Source organism: Triturus cristatus, chromosome 5_1 (assembly GCF_964204655.1).
Source record: "Triturus cristatus chromosome 5_1, aTriCri1.1, whole genome shotgun sequence".
Lineage (NCBI taxonomy): Eukaryota > Metazoa > Chordata > Amphibia > Caudata > Salamandridae > Triturus > Triturus cristatus.
This window is the reverse complement of record NC_140587.1, coordinates 40,440,239-40,451,156: the sequence shown is the minus strand read 5'-3', so window position 1 is coordinate 40,451,156 and position 10,918 is coordinate 40,440,239. Positions and strand designations below refer to the sequence as shown.

Below are 10,918 nucleotides of genomic sequence, written 5' to 3'. Positions count from 1 at the left end.
TCCCTACCCAGTGTAAGTTGTACTCCCGAGGGGGAACAATAGAATGTCGCATGTAATCTCTTTAACAAATCCAATCCTAACAGATTTTCACCACAACCTGTCGTTAGGATAAGGGGTGCTTTCAGCTCACAAGGTCCAACAGAAAGGGGCATAGGACTAGAGATCGGGTTCCTAACCGGGGCGCCAGAAAAACCTACTGAAACATTCATTTCGCCAGACAAAGGCGCGCCAGGGAGTTTTGAGTGCATAATTGAACTCTTTGCAGCACCAGTATCCAATAGAAAAGGCTCTGACACACCCGCTGTAGTCACCTTAACATACGGTCCACTCTGATCCACTGGTACTGAAACAACTCCCTCTCTCTGTCTATGGCTGTCCTAGTAATCATCACCTTCCGCATTTCCATCTTCTGCATAATAGTCGTTATTATAGTACTGAGCTGTCCCACCAGTTACATTGGCCTGCTGATCAAAACTGTTCATCGTATTTTGAGGCGGAAGAGGACGCGCGTTCTGGGGAACATTCCCACGCCCTCTACCTCTAGGAGCTTGCTGACCACCTCTACCTCTCGCGCCATAAGCATTATTCGTGCGCTGCAACAATATAGGACAACTATACTTAAAATGACCTTCTTGTTTGCAATATGAACACTGATTGGGACCTACAGGAACACGCAGTTGGGAATACCCGAACCTTTGCGAGTTACTCTGAAACTGTTGGGGTTGTTGATAGTTACTCTGACCTTGCTTATAGTTATTCTGATCTCCACGTGGCGGGTAAGCCTGCTGTAAAAGAACCTTCGTCTTTAATTCTTTTGTTTTCTTGTCTGCTCTATCCTTCTCATCTTTATCCCTATTTTCGTAATACTGTGCAGTAGCCAGTATTTGCGCTGATGAGGAAACAGCCCAAGAACTCTCTGAATCTTTTAATTTCTTACACAACTCGGGAAGCAAATTATGCACAAATTTATCAACAAATAACCGTTGACCACCTTCCGTACTCATGTCTTGACCACTGTGGTCGATAAATGTTTCTTCAAACCTGGTGAAGAAATCAGACACTGTTTCATCTTTCTTTTGTTTGCATGCGGATAATTTATCCCAATTCACACGCATAGCTGGCATTAAAGTCTTCATGTAGGTAATAACTCTACCAGGGAGTTCTGCTACTAAGGGCTCAGGTTTCGCACCACCAACTTGTCTAGTGTCTGTAGCAGTGATATTAGCCCATGTGCCACCTAGTTCTGCAGCATGATCTGTATTACGAATCAACCCCCATAAAGGCTGCGGAACGACATTCCCGAACAACATATCTATGTCAGCTAGGTTTATGACACACGATTCTGCAGTCTGTGATAACTCCTTATAATATCCTGCGGGGTTTTTACGGGGGTCAGGCAATGTCTGCTTAAGGGCTAAAACTTCTGATCGCTTCCAAGGAACATGTACCCAAACACGTAGGAAATGAGCTGGCATAGCAGCAATACCGTTAGCGGCATCAGCCGCAACCGCGTCCTTCCATACCGGAGGGACTTCTCTCATAGGGTATTGTCTAACCTTCCTATCAGAAGAGTCACGTTCAAACAGTGACTGAGAAGGACCCTCGATCCTAAAAGACAATAATGTCGCAACTGCCTTCTCAACATCGGGACCCACAATCGTACCTTTTCCAAATTCAAACCGTACATGACACAATTCCTGCGGGCTTAAGTCCAAACCATGATCTTCCAATTCCTCACAGAGGAATACACACATTTTCTCGAAAACGTATCTCTGTTTTGGTGCTTCCCATTGATGAAAAACATTTACAACAGACTCTACATCATATCTTGAAGGAAAAACAATCCATTTATATGCCATGCGGTCTAATACTTCTTTCTCTTCAGAACCTGGCAGCTGACTACGCAACTGCGTATGTTGTGAACCAGGGGTCGTACTAGATGACCCAAAGAGAGGCGATATAAAACTAGTGACCGCACTAGCTATTCGTTGTCGTGTAGAAGGAGAAGTTGAGGCAAGAACAGGGGGAAAGACAGAGGGAAGAAAAACGGGTGCAGATACAGGTACAGGGGTCGTATCAGGAAGAGCGCCGAGGGAGGCAGCTGATGTACTAGGTAAAGTCGCAGGAAGCGCAGAAGAGATAGGTAGCAAAACCGGCGGCCCTTGAGAGGGCTGCGCCGTAGGCATAGGAGCCGGATGAGGAGGAGCTGGAGGCTGCGGGAAATCTTGCGGCAAATTAACTAGAGGCCGTACATTTAAAGGCTGCGGAGGCGCTGTAGCACTCTGCGCATAGGGGGGTGGCGAACTCAGCAAATGTGACATTAGGGGATCTTTCTCCTTTTCTTCTGACGCATCTTGCTGAAGGGGGGGCAAAACTGGGTAGCATTTATCAATCACTAATTTACGTTGCCTGTGCAGCTGCTCATTCATTTGCTCTTCTTCATTATCTTTAAACTGTAAGGCTGCTTGCATTATCGACATACCTTTCTCTCTTTTATTTTTCTTGGCTAATTTGATTTCTTTCTGCTTGGCTTCCTTTCGCCATAGGCGGAAAGAATCAAACATCGCCGGCCGGGCTTTCTTTTTAAATAATTTAACTTCTAAGTTATCTAGGATTTCTGTGTCGAAACTACCATTTTGGGGCCATTTTAAAACACCATCCTTCCTGGTGTATCGGATCCATACTTCATTATACGCAATGGGGCCCACGCCATGTTTCACATAAAGCTCATACGTTGGAGTTCCAATTGGAGGAACCGGACACGAATCCTCTAATCGGGAGTCCCTATTACAACCCAAACAAAACAAATTTCCAAATATACTAGAACCAGGCATCGTCGCTCACTAGTCTAGTTTCAAACTTCAAAGGATTATCGAATACGATAGTCTAGTGAATACATGAGTCCTTCGGCTTTGGCACTTGCAAGTTCCAAATCAAAGCGATCACAAAGGGATACCAAACCAAACTAAGGACTGGGAGACGCTCCACTTATACTTAACTGAGGTATCGATGACGTCACCAGAAGACTCGTTAAATCGTTTCGCTCTACCAAATCATCAAGGGTCCAAAACAGGGCGATAGTCAGGGCAGCAGTCCTTTGTAGCCGTCGGGACGCGGAGAACCTAGCAGCAAAGACTTTCGGACCACGTCGACATGCAGGGGTCGATGAAGTGGCGGCCTTCCTCCAGAATTTTCACACGAAGCTCCTCATGAACCTCTGGCTTGGACCGGTACCGCTGAAATCGCCCCGAGTTGGGCGCCAACTGAAGTACTGGGTTTTTCAGAACCAACCCAGCGGTGCCAGGGGACACACCCGAAGACTTCGAGTTCTTCCTGTTTCGGACCACAGAAACACAGAGTCTTCTAGGTGAAGTCAAAGATCGTATTTATTGGCTGCAGACCAATCACAGGTATCCGAGAAGTACAACACGGTGTATGTTCTCAGGAGACTGCTCCCAACCAAAAACCAGTCTTTTCTTATATACAGAATATTACGCTCTGGGCAACACCGCCCCTATTTTACAAGTGGTCGTTCACATATTTTCGCTTCAAAAGAAAGAGCACAGTCATGATGATAATCCCACATTTCAGCTCGGTCAGCACATCATTATTTACCCAGCGAGGCTCAGAACCCTCATCAGATATCAGCAGACCCCAATAAAACGGACACCTCCTACTCGTAAAACAAGCCATAAAGTAGGAAACAGAGTCAGGTGTGAAAGGGATTAGTCAGGAGTCGCGTGGGATACACGACTTTATGATGTGTTGGGCCCTGATGCTAATCCCATAAGGCCGCAGTAAAAGGAACCGGCCGGGCAGGACTGACCTCGGGCAGCGGAGTCAGTTTGCATAGGTCACACAGAAACAAAAGAAAGATTGCGTGTCCTTTAGGCCTGGGCATGGCCTCAATGCGCAGCCTATGTGAGGGCAACCACAAAATGGTTACCCTTTTAAAATGGAACCCGAGGGTTTGACATGTAGTATCGTATACACGGTGAATTCATCGGTGAAACATGACGAAAACACTCATACATACCGCATTAGTCATTTGCGGTTCGCTGATATCAAAATCGGCAGGGTAGGACCATGCTACCAACATGGTTCCGAAATTTACAGTACCACAAGGATTCAGCTGAGGAAGCCGCGCATACAACAATGCAGCCCAACATACAGTAAGGAATTCGATTTACTTTTAAAAATCGGACTCGCTGCGTGCGCGTCTTCTCTGGCCCTTGGTTCTTCCAATCCTTAAAAAGTATTTAAATTTGAGCAATACGATAAAAGCCAGTCTTTTCCAACTCACCCTCCGACATGAGTTTTCTTTTTTTTTTCCTCTTCCGTGCAGCCAGTTACTCGTCCATTTGTCCACAGTTTGAAAGCGGACGTGGATCTATTTGTTGCAAATCCTCACGTGGGTACCAGTTTTGAGCAGTTGTCGCCAAATTGTTGTGTTCTGTACTTGAACGACGGGACACAAATCGGAAGCACACTTTTTTATTAAGCTCAATACCAAACAGGCTGACACGTTTCTCCTGCTCCATCATCTATCCGTTTAGTGATTCGGCGCAGTCGTAGCACTTCAGTGGCATTGAGGTGGTAATTAGCAGTCATGTGGTTATTGGCATTGAGCAGACTATCGAACGACTCATCACTACTGAGCTATAGTACTGCACTGTTTGCTACATTAACTGCAGCTAGTAGCCCTGATAGTTTGCTGGAGTCCTTGCAAGGCAATATTCAAATATTCTAGAAGCTGCAGTACTTGGAGAGCAACCTGTAGACATAGGACTCGCTAAAACTGTGCCATCATACCATGCGCACAAGCAGACACATCACCACTGGACTTGGATGCTGATAATTGTTCAAGCATTTCCAGAACAGGTTTATAATTATCCATTAGATTTTTTACAGCTTTTACACAGAGCATCCAGCGTGTTGCACAAAGAGGCTTTATTTTTAACACATTTACAGGGCCTTCTACACTGTGTTGGATGAGGACTGAAAATATTGTACGGCATGTCATAGATTGCCCAGATTACCAGGTTCTTGTACATAAAGTAGTGCATCTTCCATTTTGGAATATTTTTATGTGCAGCAGCCTGCATCACCAGATTTGTACAATGTGCTGCACAATAGACCTAAAGAGCAAGTGGTTGTTCTTGGCATTTTAATGCTTGTTCACCATGGGATTTCCCTGCCATATTTGCTGCACCATCATATGTTTGTGCTCTCAACTTTGACAGAGAAAGACCATGACCGCATCAAACATCTTTGACAATTGTAGCAATTGCAGTACCAGTGGTATTATCAGGCTGATACAGTCCAAGAACATACTCACAAGGATACAGATCTTGGTACGTGTAACAAATACAAAAGCTTTCTTGTTCCTGTCCATATATATATATATCCTATGTGCCATCAACAATTACTGCGTATGGATTGCCACCAATATTTGTACGGATTTGATGCAAAATTGCATGGGACTATAACTGAAGAACTTTATTTTGGATGTCTGGGCTGAGATATTCTGCTCGATCTGCTGTAATCCACTGTTTCAAAGAAGGTACATCCTCTGCTCATGCACTAAAAAAATTGACGGAAATTCCCATCGCTGTCATCATGACATCGGAGGGCAAGGCCTTGTTTTGCCAGAAGAGCTATAGTATGAATGATTTTGTTAAGACAAAGCCAGGCTTCTTTCTGTTGTTGTTGGACTTGCTGTGATAACTGTTGATTGATTGATTGGCCTCCTCTATACTGTACTAGTTGACTCAGTCCATATGAATGAGCATAAGTGTTCCGGGGCTTTTTGAACCTTTCGATGGCCTTCGTCCATTTGGTGTAACCAGTGCTGCAAAATGCTTCCTCTGTGGTCTTGGAAAACTCACTTGAATTCATAGACTTAGCCTTTGCACAGTGAAAGCAGAGCACTCCTGCCACTCTACCGCTGTAATGCAGCCAGGGGAAGAAAACCTGGAACCAGCTTCCTTGGAAATGCAGAATGCACCTTTTCTTCATTTGTGACTCTGTTACGAGGATTTGAATGGGCAATGTGCTCTCGTACGGTTGGTTTGGTGCCACTGTGCTTACAAGTGTTTCCTCGGCATCCTGAAGACTAGCTGTTGTTGCATAAGAACTGTTGCTTGATTCGTCTCAGGCCGTGACAACTCCACAAAATGTTCCTGGGACCGGGGTGCAATCACTTGATATTTCTAAATCTGCGGCCCCAACTCCATATTGAATTGCAGACTGCAGTTCCGTCATATCATCGCAATGAATCGTATTAATTGCCGAGTTGTCTGAATATAGGTTCACTTCACTTGGCTGTTTCTTCGCAAAGAATTTCCGGATGTCCATTCTAAGAAAAAAGGAACAAATGAGTTTGTAGCAGTTGCAATTTGGGAGCATATAGAATATTTAACTGCAGTTTAAAAGTTGGAAACAGTCTTTTATGTGCACCCTCACATGTAATCAACAAAGGGAGTGCTAAGGGCAAACCTGCCTTCAGTGTAAGGATTCTCTTCCAATGTAGTGCGACAGTGAGGGGAAGTGATGCATGTGCAAAGGGTTCCTAGAAGGTCTATCCAGCTGCTTTATGACACCTTAAGGTTTCCACAGCAAGAAGAGCATTCTAGTCAGCATCTTACCTGACAAAAGTGTTTCAGCAATACATAAGAGACTGCAGTATATATTTTACAGTGGCAAAGGAATCTACCTGAAAAATCTCTATCAGCTGAGGATGACAGGCAATGTGGCCGAGCAGGTTTCCAAAAGTAAAGCATTGATGTACTTGTTGCAAAAAGGAATCTGTTGGGGAGTATAATGTGATGTTATAAGGCTTTTGATTTTGGTCAGAGTAATACAAGTACTGTACTACAGAATTTTTAAGTACATAGCATAGAAAGAGAAAATGCAGAAATGATGTGATGCTGAGAAAGGGAGTGCATTATCACAATTTGACAAAAAGTATCCAAACATATTGGCCAAGAAATCATTATCTTTTTACGCTAGACACGATACTATAGTACACTTACTTATTAACAGTAGTAGTGGCAGCCGCAGCCCTCTTTTGCAATTTTCTTGATCCACTCACTGGCTGTAAGTTGCTGGTTGGACTGACAACTGGATTCCGATGGCTGGTGGTACTGAATTTCCTTCTGCTCAGGGACTCTGGTTTGTAGCTCACATGGCTTAAAAATTACTAAACAAATGTGACTTATGTTGCTGCAAAGGGGATGGCCCTTTGCAAAGGTTGACTAGTCACCTTTCTCATTGCTGCATTTGTTTGTTACCCAGGTACTAACGAGGTGGAATCTTTGCAGAGACTGTAGGTATGTGTAAAAATCTAAAAACTCATAAAGTATCATAAAATGTAATGCATTACACTGCAGCTTTTTTTGCTGCACAATTTAGTCAACACTGCGACATAATTTTGTCCTCCATTGCTGCATAATTCCAGTGGCCCGAAAACAGGCTGCACATGTTAAAAGTGCTTGTGCGACCCCCAGCAACCCACCTCTTTCCTCAACTATAGGCCCTCTTTCTGTCAGTATCCTCTCTTTCTGTTTGCTATCAGCGCTGGGACGCCCCTTTGCTGGGGCAGCTGTGCGCTTTATAAAACAACATAACATAACATAACATAACATTCCTCATGAACTTCTCTCCCTGTGTCACTCCGCACTGAAACTCTTCACGGGAATTTCCGTAAATGCCTAAAAACCTGGCTATTTAACCAATAATCCTTTTTCATTCCATTTTGTTCCTTACAGGCTGGTGCCGGGAAACCTTTGGGTAGCTGTTGCGCCTTACTAATTAAAATAACATAACATAACATAACATGAAGCCACGAGACCATGTAGTTTGCAAACTTAGTTTGGTGTGCATGCAAATCCTGCATTGCCGATCCCTGGTGAATTGCACTTCTACTGCTGAAAAAAGGCCAATGGAGGTTCCAGTGGGTGAGTTGGACTGCCTCAAGGGTCTTGTGACCTCAGTGACAGAGTCAATGTCGCTCTGGGGTGCGCTGCTTCGTAGGTTTACCCGCAAGACTGGAGGTGAACTTCAGTATGGATTATGGTGGACAGGCCATCAATCACCCACACTTGCCACCACTAGGATCCACCTGCTGGTGCTGAGACACCAGGGGCCGCATTATAGATGCCGCTCATTTCCCTTCATTGTGCTGGGAGCACCTATTAAAAGGTGCGCCTAGCGCAATGAAGGGTAATGCGCCGCATTATGATGAATGCACTGCCATCAGGGCAGCCGCGAACTGCATTCGTGTGAAAACCAGAGTGACTGCTTTACAGATGCTACGTGTTTTCACAGTGCAGGCAGCAACCCGCCTGCACTTTTAAAGGGGATGTCTGTGGAGTTCATAGGACCTCTTTTCCTCCCTCAAGAGGGCTTCTCCCAGGAGGCGCACCGACAGTGAGCTACATTTTAGGTGTGCCACCTGAGAGCTTCTTTGCCTCTGCGCCCGTGTCTGTAATACAGCGCGGACAAAGAGGCAAAGGAATCCCCTCATTTGCATGGGACAATGTGTGAGAAGTTGGCCTGATATATGCTGTCCACTAGTTATAGTGGGCACCTTGTATCAGTCCAAGCAACCCCTTATTGGTTATAGGTTAAAGACAACCTTTATTGAAAGCTATCCTAGTGGTAGCTATGGAGAGCAGCTTTCAGGCTAAGTCTTGAAGGAATGTAAAGCAGCTTGTTTTACCAGTCTATAATCTCTTGAGTCACTAAATTAAAGATATCCACACCAGGTATATATATAAAATATATGTATTTATTACTAAACACACCCTCCTAGTCTCTTTATGAGACTAGAGGTCAAAACACATAAGTTACACTTCAATAATCACAGTAAAATATCACAAATACAGGTCAGGCCCTAGGGGCGAGCCAAACCATATACTAAAATAGTGGTATAAGAACCACGACTTAACTAGACACAAGGCCTAGAGCCTGGGGAATCACTGGGACCCCAAGGAACCACCCAAAGTAGTGACACAGGGGACCCACGCGGGCCGTGTGTAGTGTGTGAACACAGCCGCAAGCTCCTGTTAGCTTCTATGGGGAAAGTCGCGGTTAGATTTTTAAAGATTAGGGACACTTAGAAATGAGTCGGGACCAAACCCTTTTGGACTTCGGAAGTTCTAGGGCTAGCACCCACGGGAGCACCGGAGAATTTGTGTTACCTCACCCAGGGAAGCCGGGTGCATAGGTGTCTTTTGGTGTCGGGTCGCGTTGTCGATTTCAAAGGGAGCTGGCGAAGAAGTGCTGCTGCCGTGAAGATGCTAAGTGCCCGAAGAGATCCAAGCCTGGATCAAAGATGAGAAGAACCTGAAAGCAGAGGGGACAGAGTCTGGGTCACTTGCCAGTGACCAGGAAGGCGCTGAGCAGATGCCCACCGATGTCAGGTGATTTCAGGTGAAAGAGTTGAAGCTTGACTCTTCAGCCACGAGGACCAGGAGGTGTCGAGGACAACCAGGAGCTGGATTCGAGCTGTCCCACGAAGGATGTCGAGTGCTGCAGCGTCGGTGCCCGGATTGGACACAACAAGCCTTGGCAACAGCAACCCACGCAGAAACGAGAAAGATGCTTCGGTGCAGACCAGCAAGTTCTGTGGGACTCACCACTTGGTTGGCAGTCAGGGCACGTCTGGAGCAACCAGGGAAGCCCAAGGAAATACAAAGTTACCCCCTCAGAGACCCACCAGTCAACGGACCAGGGATCGCAAAGGGACCTCGAGACGAAACACAAAATGGCAGTTCACGGGTCACTCGGAATGACCAAGCTGACAATCTTCGGTGGATTCAGTGCTCGAGGTAGGGGCTACAAGTCAGCCCAAGCATGACTTCAAGAGACATTGAGAAGTCAATGCACTTGCAGAAATGCACGGTGACCAGGAGTTCCGGTTCCACGCTACTCACAAGGGCTGCGGGTCTCAGCTTTGCTGGGGACTCGGGTCTGCCTCTGAGATGCACGCTGACCAGGAGTTCTGGTTCCACGCTACTCACGAGGGCTGCGGGTCTCAGCTTTGCTGGAGACTCAGGTCTGCCTCTGAGGTGTCTAGAAATCCTCTTCCTGGGCTGCAAATACTTCGGAGTCCAGCGGGAACTTCGGAGATGCAGACCGGCAAATTGCTTCATTGGTGCCTGCCAAGCAGGGGAGTCACTCCTTGACCCCAAGGGAGATTTCTTCAGTCCTCTGGTCTTGAGCAGAGCGTTGAAGGTCCAGGATTCAGCGTCAGAGTTTCGTCCAGGGTAATCTAAAGTCCTAAGGACAGGGGTCCCATACTTATACTAAGGTAGGGGGTTGGACATACTCTGGGGACCCACCTATGGGAGGGTTTGGAAATAGGGGTGGCTACACCCATTTCCTTTGTCCAGTTTCATGTCAGAGCAGGGGCTGAAAGCCCCTGAACCGGTTTGAGCTTGACTATACACAGGGACACCAAATGTGTCCCCAGTGCAGGACTTCAAAGCACTCAGAGAGTGCTCCCACCCAGCCCCAATACACATAAGCCTGTCTGGGAGGTGGTTACACCTCCCTGTGACAGGAAACCTATTGTCCAGGCCTCCCTTGCCGGAGTTTCGGTCAGCAGCAGGAGACCAGACCCGTGTCTGTGGCTGTAGCATCCATTTTGTGATGCCAGGGCTCTATTAAGTTTCTACCGGGTATACCAGTACTGCCATGTCTCTCCCTCTAGAAGGGTGGGATCATATTCTCACATCAGGAATTGACGTGGGGGTATGATTCCAAGGTGTTTGACACCAAACAAGGCATGCTTTCGTGCAGCCAGTCCAAAGTTAGCATTAACCGTTTTAGATATAATGCACTTAAGAGTATATGGTCAGGCTGCACCACTGACAACCCCGGAGAAGAGATTCTGAAGGCTGCAGAGGGGCTC

The 10,918-nt window shown here is 46.2% G+C and overlaps 1 pseudogene; it reads right to left on the bottom strand.

Annotated features, from left to right (window-relative positions):
- Positions 1 to 5,261: 5,261 nt before the first annotated feature.
- On the bottom strand, positions 5,262 to 6,357 carry LOC146830107 (zinc finger MYM-type protein 1-like; annotated as a pseudogene).
- Between the last annotated feature and the right edge of the window lie 4,561 nt (positions 6,358 to 10,918).